Genomic DNA, 12,070 nt, shown 5'->3' with positions numbered 1-12,070 from the left:
CAAACAATATAAAGAGCAAATATTGTTATGTATTTTGTGTGTACTTTAGTATATTTTTGATATTATATATTGATGATATCCATTTCCGGTTCATCATAATCATCGATAGTTCAATGAACGCATAATTAATGTTAAACTTGTACATTCCGCGCCCATTGTTACGAGACCAACATGGGTTATAGTTGTAACGTTCACTTTTGACAAACGTAATGGCATTATATATGTCAATAATTCGTTAATCACAAGCTGTCCAATTAATGTCAAATTAAATGGTGTGAAATACGAGCTGCATTTCCGTTTGATGCAGGTGCACCACATGTTGATGTCATTACCGATCGTGCCAGACGAGCCAGTTATATATCGGATATGCTAAACTCATAAATAGGGATCTGAAATCATTTTCTTGTCTAATGATAAAGTCGATAGTATCAAGAATATATTTTATTTAAGACAAATTTTGAAAGAATTAATATTTTTAGATAATTGATTCGGCTGTACAATCGTATACCTTCACACATATATATATATATATATACAGATTATAATATCACTATCTTCATGCACAATTTTTGCATATTTTTGATGTCACGTCAGGATATTAAAGCGTTTTCAAAAAAAAAAGGATTGCCATAGTTACGGTGACTGAAGGAAAAATGCGTCAATATAATGAGAACAAGAGAAAGAGAGAGAGAGAAAGAGAGGAAAGGGAGTTGAACATATGGATTCTCGAAGGGCACCGAGAACAAGGGACGGATATGGAGAACATTGGATAAGAGGAAAAGAGTGGTGAAGAGATAGAGGAGAAGGAGGAGAAGGTGGAGAGGCATACGTGAGCGAGGGTAACGTACTGTTCTCACCTCCGACGGGCCCTCGGGGCTTTCTCGGCTATCCTTTCGTGGTGTACACGCCGGTGGTATACACGATTGTACTATCCGGTGTACGCATGTAGACGCCTAACTTTGTACGTGCGTGTATGCAGACTGGTATATACGATGCGATGTGCAAAGTCGGCACCACATGTATTCGCTCTATGTATACGAGAAACGCGTTGTTCGAATCTATCCGTCATCAGGCGACTCGTATCATATTCCATCAAAGGCGTGAAAGAGCAAGTTGATTTTCTCATTCTCTCTCTTTCATTTCGATATGTCTGTCCGTCATTAGTTTGCTATTCTTGCCGTTTTCTATTTCTATATCTAATATATAACTTTCTGTTTCTTGCAATGAGATTTTATTTTAGTCAGAGATCAATTCCTTCTGCATCTACTGTTTAAAAGCAGGATAATAATTGAAACTAAATATACGGATCGGAGAAATTTCTAAATTGGAAAATAATTCAAAAAAATGAATAGTTTAGGCAATGTAAAAAAAAATATATATATAAAGAATATTTTTATTATTTCAGTTTATATTTGCACAAAAGCAAGTTTTCAAAATTTTCCACAGTTCTTGATTTAAATATGCATAAATTACTTTATATATTTATACATTGCATATTGTTATTTATTCTGACAATTTTTCTCCGTCAATTGATAAAACCTATAGCTAAAAATTCTATACTACATCATTGTTCACGCATTGAATAAACAAATAAAAAAGGAGAAAATAAAGAGAGAAAGTAACGGATGACGCGATTGATTCATCGACGCTCGCGATTGTCGCACCTACGCGCAACATGCACACACCTACGCACGTGAATTATAGCGACCGCTATATTGCATCCATGGCAGGAAGGGCGCACGAGAGAATCGGAGAGAGTGTGACGCCGAGTCGGGTCGTGCTAGGGGGATGAAGAAGAGAGAAACTGCGACAAGGGCTGCTGACAGACAGTGACGGGTACCACTTTATCCGCGACACGATTCTGCGCTTACCACAGCCCACGAGTTTACCATCGCCGCCGTCAATGCTGTTCGCGCGACCGATCTGATCTGATCTCATCCTAGTCGCTCTGATCCACCATCTACTTTCTGCTCGCCACCTTCCTTCGCGCATTTACCATCTTGAATATACTACTTGATCTCGTCCTTTAAATCTCCCACCCGAGGTTTCCCTTACCTTCTCTTGCTTTTGTTTTCTTCCAAAATCCACGTAACGCGTCGACTTTGCCGCGCCGTATTGAAAACATTTTTCCCTTCGTGAAGCTTAAATAGTGCAGTTCAGCGGAGTACGGAATCTTAAAATTTCTATTTTATTCCACATCCGCAGATTGTGAAAACAAACTTTTCCTTAAGTTTATTCGCTTGGCTTTTATTTTGTGTAAATACGTTGTTTATTGCACTTTTCCGTTTCCACTTATTCGCATTCGCTAAGAAGGAGAAGCTACCTCTCTTCCACTCATCCTGCTGACTCGGAATTGAATACGAGCTTTCGACGAAAGGCTTCACGACGCGATGGAGATGTCTGTATTTGGAAATCTTATGTCGGCAAGGGGAGTGCGCCACTCTTGCAAATCGAACCCTCCTATTTCGGTCATCCTGTCGAACGGTTCTCGATCCTTCCCTCGCGTGCACCTGCCTGTCATTCGGTACGAAAGTGCTTCCGATTTCGACGCCCTAAGGGAAATAATCCGTCGCTTCGTTCCCTGGATCACGTAGAAGACCGCCGCGGATCCTTCCTAGAGTATTATAGATTTCTGTGTACCGACGTGCATGTATATTGTGTACATAGCATGTATCTGCGTATATATCGACCAAAATGTAATGTACATGTGCGGCTGACTCGACGCTCCCCTATATAATGTAAAGGAGGCGTCGTGAATGAAAGTCGTATGGCTCATCATCGTCAGCGTGCAACTGTCTTGTTGTCTGAAATTGCGGCAACGAAATGCACGAAACTTTATCGATCGATTCAATCTTGCGTGAGTTGAGCCTGTCTTCGATGAAAGTGTATCTCAACTGAGATGACGAAAGGGGAATTCTATATAACAGCTGTGACGGATATATATATAAAATTTTGTCAAATAATTTTAAAATGTGCAAACAATATGCAATTGAATGTCATTAATTTTTTTAAGAAAATTTTCTTTTATTAAAATGAAATAAATTAATGTAAAATTTGACTATTTTTTTTCTTTTTAATTGCACAACATATATAATAGTAAATTATTATTTTGATATTATATTTTATTTTGATGTTATATTATTATATTTTATTACGTGAAAATCGATATAAAACATGGAATACAAACACTGGTATTTTACGTTGCATAATGACTTCGAGTTTACATACATCGCAAGCGGCACCTGGCATGTCGTATTTCGGATCTCTCAGCTCGCGTAAAATATTATCATGGTACCATCTGCTACTTGCAACAGATACACGGGAGAAAATATTTCGTTTATTCGTTTTGCATTATACATATGCACACGAAAGCAATCTGTTTGAGTAAAGTCTGGGGATAATACATAAAAGTAATCTCTGATTGTGTTTCACGCTTTTATTTTCCAAATTGCTTTTACTTTGATCGGCGTGCGGCTATTTTCAAAAATATACTCGTTATTTCTCTCGTTCTGCAGCTAACATAGTCATTGTTCCGCATAATTTTAATATTGCTTGATATATATTGAAAGAAAGACGACAAAAGCGTAACATTGCGAGACGCCTTTTGATTTTCATGATTGCTAAAAGAAAAAATTTAATCACCGATTGTTCAAATGATAGAGCGTGAGGCTCTTTACGGAGAATATATATACTTCTCTTGCCGGGCATTTATGTCTTTTGGATACAGCCGTCCGCCTCCAGTGGGCGACGATAAGCATTCTAACGATCATCCAACGGCGACTAATTTTGGGTTTCTTTAATTAATACAAATAACTTGGGTTAGAGAGAAATCCACGAATCCTGATTGCGCGAAAGAACAACCGTCTCGCCGCGTGCTACCTCTTGCAGTCGACGAATTAATTAGTTGTCCCTTCGCAACAGCAGGTTCCACGACTTCTCTCAACGTGGTTCCATTCAAACGCATATTTTCTCTTCGTCTCTTCCCTCTGCCCACAAAAAAAAAAAAAGAACAAATGTCCACCATCGAGAATCTCCAAATTACCAGCATTTATAAACCGGACTTGAGCGTCCAGCTTCGCTAACGTCGACTTTAGAAGAGTTTATTGGAATCATTATTTTTAATTGCCATTCTCGCTTGCCTCTATTATCGGTTTTTTTTATGAATTATCGTATACATCACACATTATCGAGCGTTACTACATTCGATTTAATAATTATAATTTGAATGCGATGTTTCTCGCAGAGAAAAGATATATTACAATATTATTTCTTTTTTCGCTTATCATAATAAATTCTTTTGTCATTTAATAACAACGGATTATGAAAATGTAGAATTATATGCGTGAGATATAATTATTTTCTTTTAATTTAACGAGTAGATAAAAGCGAGATTAATTCTGATGAAGTATAGCTTGTGTTTCAGAAGAACTTTTAGCACTTTGTTTGAGAAATACGCGCGAATAGAGTATACCATTTCTGCCCGTCATATCATGTTGACGTAACATTTCTGCTTGCCTGCTGGCTTGCATGCCGACTTCCAACTCACGGAATTGGTGCTCGGCTTCCTTCGTGTAAACAATAGTCCTACCATGCAAACGCGAAAACGTAGGCCGGCCGAGCTATCGCGCTTCGCGTGCTTTCTCAAGCAAGAAATAGTATGGGATCGCGTTCTCGCGCTTTCATGAATTTTCTATATGCACACCGAATGGATTAAAAATAACTGTAAAAGCGTTTTTGCGCGACGCTAGTTGGATGCAGCGAATCCTTGTTGAAAGCAAATTTTGCGCTACCGGCTTTACTCTCGCTCAAGAGCTAGGAGAATATTAAAAGCTATCTGAGAGAGATGTCTATTCAGCATCTTTACGTAATGCAGAGACATAACAAAGAATAAACACTTATTTATAATATTAATAAAATACTGATCCTCACACATTACAATGTTTCTCAAAGATGCGTTAAAGATAATATAATAAAAAAGAATTCATTACATGTTCACATTAAGAAAAGTTGATCGGTACAGAGTCTAGGTAGCGAATATATAAAGTTACATTTATTTTTTGTGCGTTACTTTCGTTTAATAGTTTCTGAAAATACTTATGAACGATACGAAAACTCAACGACCGACACTGATTAAAAAGAACAAGCCAAGCCAAGAATATCTCAACTTGCATTTCTCTCGAGACTTGAAACTGGAAAGTAGTTAAAGATTAGGGATAAACAGTATATATTAATGTACGTAGCAAGTTTGCTCGATACCTGTCGCAAAAGTTACGAAGTTACAAGTCCGCCTTTCCTCACTGGGCGAAGTTTGTTGCTCGAGCAAAGAGGTTCGCAATCATTTATTAAAAGGTAGATCAGAGAAAACGGGTTGAGAAATTTCCGAGCGTCAAGAACGCAAACTAAAGTGATGAGCGCAACCAAGAAAAACGCATATACGAGCATATAATAGAAAAAAATTATACATACAATGATAAACACTTAATTAAAAAATTCGAGATATAGTTAAAGTAAAATTTATGTAAATAACGAAATGAATTAAAAGGTTTAAATAACTTAATTATGTTCCTTTATTAAGCTTGATCAAGGCGAGAAAGAACGAGAGAGAGACTTAACTTACTGTATTACGTTAAAATCTCTTCAGTCATTTACATTTAATTATCTCTGCACAATTAGTATGACAATACTTAAAAAAAAGTGTAATACTCATTTTTATAAATGATTCTTCCACTAAAGCGTTAATCTTTTCTTTTATAATTGCGTCAATTTTGTAAAGCACCATTTTTGCTGCTAGAATATAATATGCTAATCTTTATGAAATTATTCTAATTAAGTCAGCGCATATACATTACAAACACACACATGCGCACACTCATTGCTTTATTAAATAGTAATTATAAATATTATAATTAGTTATTTTGAAGCGCTTTAGAAAAATTACGTAGAAATATGCTTTCGAATTTAATATTTATTCTTCATGAAAATATGCGCGATTAAAAATTCTCAAGCATTGATCATCGATGTCGCGTCCTGAATAAGATATTGCAATACAGCTTGTCTCTTCGTCGACCTAATTATGGCTTCCTTCGTTCGCGAATAGAGAGCATCGAATCCTAAGGCGATCAGGCGTTGGGCGTGTGTATCGACGAGGATTATCTCGATCGCAAAGCGAGTCGCAGGTACCGTATAACCACGCGCCATGTTAGTGTACGCCTCTGCGCTCGGAATTTCCCGGATAATTTGGTCGAAACCGGATCGCCAGTCTGTGATTTGCGAGCTCTCGATGGATGGAAACGACTCGTTGCGGATAAGAGAGCGGAAGAGGGAAAGGGAGGATAAATGTTACGAGAGGAAGAGACGAGTAAGCAATAAGAGAGAAAGAGAGAGAGAGAGACAAGGAGTCTCGACAATTTGCCATCGAGTTTGCAAGCGACTTCCTGGCAGCCCGAAGGTCTGTCTCCTAGACGAAGGAGAACAGAAACTACCTGGGTTAATCTATGTGAGAACCTAAGCAGCTGCCTCTGGTGGTAGAGGAAGCCTGTCCTTCCCTTATTTCCTTATAGCCGATACGAAGAGAAACAACAGGCTTTCTCCGCCGCGTTTCTTGCCCTTACCTCGATTTACAGTTTATGCAGAATGCCCAGGTGTTTGTATATTATTACTAGAAGTAATTTAGCATAAAATCAATAGCGTTGCCTTCCAGCGTTTCTTCAAAGCTGAAACGCGAAAATTCGTTACTAATTTATACACACAACGTTTATGCGCCTTTCTCCTAGGAATATTCCCCCTAAAAATGAATTCACCCCGCGGACATTGTAATTTCCGCGGCAATATTCTTAGCGTATTTCGCGAGGAATCTCTCTTCCGTTAACGGGTCTAATATAATGTTTTACGCGTTTTGATTCGTCTCTTTCTCTTTCAAAAAATGATCGATATCGCGGCCTCGTTCTGTTATCATGCTAACTGTATTTCATTTTTTCTTGTTTCAGGTAAGTGCAATTAGCTCTACGCATTCAGCCGCGAACGGCGCGCATAGGAAACACGCGTGAGTATGTCGCTTTGATGAAATTTCAAAATGCTGCTACCGCGTCGATGTGATGGACGCTGGATGTCCTGACAGCCGACGCGACGGGACGAAGATGAAAGACGCGATAGCTGACGCGAAGCGAACAGTCGAAAGAGAGTAGCGCGAGACTCGCGTCCAAATTGGACGCCGGAATGACGAATCGTCGCGGCGCTCGTATGCGAAATTCAATTAGGTCGGGTTCACCGGTTAGCCCGAGGCTATCTTCCAACGAGTCCCGCGAGAGCGAACGCGTCGATTGTGTCCGCGATCTCCGTCATCGATGGCCAACGATCCGCGACTCGATCGTATATAGTAATGGCTCTCGTATAGTTCATCGATTTTTTTAGATATAATCTCTATTTTTAGATATAATCGATAAAGGATTTAGTTTGCATGTTCAAAAAATTTAACCATCAAATATTGTTGGACTATTCAAAATATCTAAATTTAAATTTTTTTTCAAAATAATGATAAAAAATTTGGTCTTATTATCGCAATTAAAATATATTAGACAATAAATATTAGAAAATGAAAGAAAAGAAAATGTAGAATCAAGTTAAAGAAGATTTATATTACGTAATATATTCGAATGGCAAAATGTTTTTAATTTTGACAGAAAGTAATGAATTATTCATCGATTCTTCTCCGACGAAAAGAGATATTGTTCTATTATTCTCCAGAAAAATTTATAGAAATTTATTTTTCTTTCTCAGCGATCAATTTTTATTAGTTTTTTTGATGATGCCGTTATAATACGTTTTGTGTACATCAGATTTTTTGATGATATTTCAAATAATAGCAAGAACTTTCTATTCTTTACGATATTTATAGAAAAAGATCTTCGAAAATAGAGGATTATAAAATATAAATATAAACAATAAAATATAATTATAAGGATATTGGAAAAATATTAGAGTACTAGTAAAGACTCTTTGTTTTGATTATATAAATATATATATATATATAATCATCAAAGCAGATACAGTCTTTATGGTAGCAACCGAGGACTTACTGAATTGTTCGCTAAGCTTGATAGGGCACAAGCGAATCATGAAGTAACTTCTAGGCTAAAGTTTACAGGTGACACTGAATCCCACAGAACTCTCCGCATTCAAAATGGCCCGTTGTGTATTCTTCTGTGTAATTGTGGACATTCTGAGTCTACACTCTACACATATATACAAAAACACATATTTACTCATATAAGAACGCTTCTTCCTAGCGGTCAAGCATTAGTTAGTTGGTTATATGTGACTAAAGTTCCTGTTACCTACAACCTACAAGTAATGAATTATATATATGTCACAAACTATTTGTAAAATCAGTTCTTCTGAAAGGCTTCTAAGATTTTACATATTTATAAAGCGAGAATTTAAATTGGCGCTTTATAAAGAATGTTGTTTGTTTACTATTTTGTAGAAAAAATAGAGTTTACATAGAGTCTGCAACATACATATATACACACATATTTCATACATGAATATAAACTTGGACTTATATACATATACGCGAATAATGTATTCTCGCGTGGCTAAACAGAATCAAGATATACCGACGGACGACACAGTTGGGAACTCAAGCCGCATACATTGTTGTACAGTCAACCGAGTTGCGTAGAAGGCTCCGAGCTAATTATTATAATTCCCATAACAATGGTCGTACATTAAAAATTAATGTCGCTGATGGGACATAGAAATTAATCATGGCTTACCTACACGTATTCGGTGACCCACTGAAATATTACGATGCGATCTAAAAATAACTTTTCAGACATCGGTCATCGGTCTCATAACAACCTTACGACCTGTGAGAAAGCGCGAATGGTCGGCCGGTGCATTGATGATGCATATAGATAATTCCATGGGCGCGACCTCCCTTATGAAAAATTACAATTTTGCGTGCTATTTACGAATTATCAGATTTTGAAATAAGAAAATTATTTCTTGCATTATAAAAATAGAGATGCTCATTTTAGTAGATTTATTTTTGGAATTGTTTAATGATTATAATTTATTTATTTGTTAGGCTGTTAAGTTTACGTTATTTAAAACATAAAGTATAATTAGAAATAAAATATACAATAAAATAACAATTTTTTTTTGTAATATACAGGACGGGCCCAAACGTTCCAGGCCAGACTTTAAGATTTTATAGAAAAATTTCCTATAAAATCTTGCAGAGTCTAGCAGAAAATTTGAGCCCACCCTATATATTAGGAATACTATCATTACTTTCCATTAGCTCTTTATATTGCTATTATAATTTGTGATTTAATAAATTATCATTTGGTTGTTAAAATATAATGTCCTATAGTAATTATGTAATTAGCAACTTTCATATAAAAATTCCTTTACATATCAGGAAGCTGTCGTAAAATCGCCTATAAACTTTGATTTCATCGACGTTCATGCCGCATTGCAATGACCGCGATAACCGATTATGGCCCTGAATTATGAAGGAAGTTTTAAACCGCCCTGCCTTCATTGGCAAACGCAATTAATTAGCGAATAGCCGACCCGCCTATGAATTATTCGTATTTCTATAGCGTCCACGGACGAGAATGCCATTGGGGCTGTCGAATCGTTTGAATCTCGTACAGCGGGAGATAAATGCTCCGTTGAAATATGTATGTAAGCCAGAATTTCGATCAATGCGTCTGTCTCTTCCTTTTGCCTCCTAATGCCTAGTTGACGAAAAACGTAATAAATTGCCGGCGTCGTGAACGCTTTCGAGTCGGTAAGAAAGCTCCGTTTCTGGCATTGACAGCCGGAGAATGTCTCGCGGTCCTCTCATAGCGAGACATTACGCCGCTTGATGTAGAGTCATCTTTGTCTGTACTTGTGTGCACTAGACTTGAATTGGTAATTTGAGTATATACTGTGCGTCGTTACGCACAGCGCTACTATTACGATGTTCTCTGTCCGCGACAAAGTCAAATCTATTTTTAATGATAAGAGAAATACAAAGAAATTTACAACGCAGTGACTCACAATTATTGCGAGAAACGTGCATATTATTAAAAAGTTATTTATTAATTAAATATTCCGTTATTTCTAAATCTCGTGATAATTCCTAAAACTTCAACATGATATGAAGGCATATTCTTTCAAGAATCTTATTACGGCAAATTGAAATAATACGGTACGCGTTTCCCAAAATCATTCATAATTATATCAAGAACTTTATTCCGCGAGCGGCTTTCGCCGCGACGTAATTTCCCTCGCGGTATCGTCGCATTCGACTCGTGTACACATAAGACGTCCGGAGAGCCGACTCGATGCTGTACTTTAAAAGTAGTTGCATTCCAGTCACATATTGGTTATACGCTATCGTTTCGTTTAAAGTGTCGCCGGTATCGGTGGGAGAACGTGGCGCACGCCACGCGGAACATTGTATTGCGATCTTCGGGAAGAAATTGCTCTCGACAAAATCCAATAGGTCGAGATCGAATCGGTACTCGCGGCCGTTCCGGAGAGCTTTATTTCCTCGGTCTGTCCGCGCGGTCTAAACGAGACTAAACGGAATCCACAACGGCACGAGGTAGTAACCGACAGCAGCACGCGCTTCCGCTGTCCAGAATCCGTCGTCGCCATTCGTTTCGCGTACGGCGCGATTTTTTTGCCCACAAAGGGAGAGAGAGAGAGAGATTCAAAGGCAGAAGCTATTAACATCGTGACTTTTCTTTCGTTCAACAGCCAGAACTCATTACCACATCGTATAAGAGTTCCGACAGTTTTCGAGGTAAAGTTGGATTAGAGGTTGGCAGCTCGTTAGCCGACCTTATCGATCCCTTCTCTTGGATACCACCATTGCGCGTGGCGTATTAATTAAAAAATGAAAATCCGGAAGATCTCTCCTCGTTCAACATACGATCTATAATCCCCCACTGTGCAAGTTTCGCACATTCTCGCTCGCTCTTTCTCCACCTCTTTTTTTCTCCTTCCTTCAGAAACGGCCGCGAAGTTATAAATTGCACTGGATCGCTTATCGATTTTCAATTTACTCCTCGGTATCAATAATTCAATGAGCCCCCGAGTACTACTTAAATGAACCTAGTGAAGTCTCAATGGGCCAGCCACAGTTTATCTTTTCATATCTCTTTTATAGTCGAGAGCGCACTGAATTATACCTCGCTGCGAAAAACGTTGTAAATCCGATCGATAGAATATCTCCGACTGTATAGTTAAGTCGAGTACGCGTTCTAGAAACGGCTGCGAATATATGGAATATATCGCTTTCAAATTAACTGTCGACAGGCGAGAGATGCGCGAATCTTATCAAATCATTATAGATATGGTTCCAATCAAACGCGAACAACAGAGACTCACATTAACATTCGAGTTACAAACAAATGTTACAGACAGGTGAGAGTGACATCTTGCAATCACTCTGGTCCACCAATTTATCGAAAGAAAGACTAATGGTTGTCGGAGAGTAGCGTGTTTCGTTGGATGAAGCCTGCGGCGAGATAAGAAGAAAGAGATAGAGAGCGAGAAGGCAGTGACAGATACCAGTGTCGGAATCGATCGATCTGGAACGAAATAAAATATGCTCGCGAGAGCGCACGGCCGTAATTACGAGCGCCAAAGAAAAATACAGCGCGCCATTACCGGAGGGTTAAGTGAACCTGCCGCGATCGGGTTATACGAAGAGGAGAAAAGGACGACACGATACGGAAGGAGGTCAGCGGTAGAATGTAGCAGGGAGAAAGAAAGATAGAGAGACAGAGAAAAGGAAGCAGGGCAAGGTAAAGCCGGAGGAGAAGTATTACTCGGATAACTGAAACGTGGAAGGAATGAACGAAGAGAACCGGTCGGTAGGAAACGAGTCGTAGGAGGTGGCCGGAGGAGAATCACGGGGTGAGGTTATTCTCGCGGGGACCAAGGGTGGAAAAGCAAGTACGGTTTGCGTGTTTCGGCCGCAAGTTCGCCTTGGCTTCCGGTTGCTCGCATGCTACAAGTCCACTTGTATTAGACTCGCCGTACGAACGCACGCCCGCCCGCGGTT

At 38.5% G+C, this 12,070-nt stretch overlaps 1 long non-coding RNA gene across 1 annotated transcript in view; it reads left to right on the top strand.

Annotated features, from left to right (window-relative positions):
- Positions 1-12,070, top strand: part of LOC126855937 (uncharacterized) — a 202,518-nt gene that overhangs the window by 101,082 nt on the left and 89,366 nt on the right. The window lies entirely within an intron of this gene.

This window comes from Cataglyphis hispanica, chromosome 17 (assembly GCF_021464435.1).
Source record: "Cataglyphis hispanica isolate Lineage 1 chromosome 17, ULB_Chis1_1.0, whole genome shotgun sequence".
NCBI lineage: Eukaryota > Metazoa > Arthropoda > Insecta > Hymenoptera > Formicidae > Cataglyphis > Cataglyphis hispanica.
Note: the sequence above shows the minus strand (reverse complement) of the source record. Positions and strands in the feature narration are given on the sequence as shown.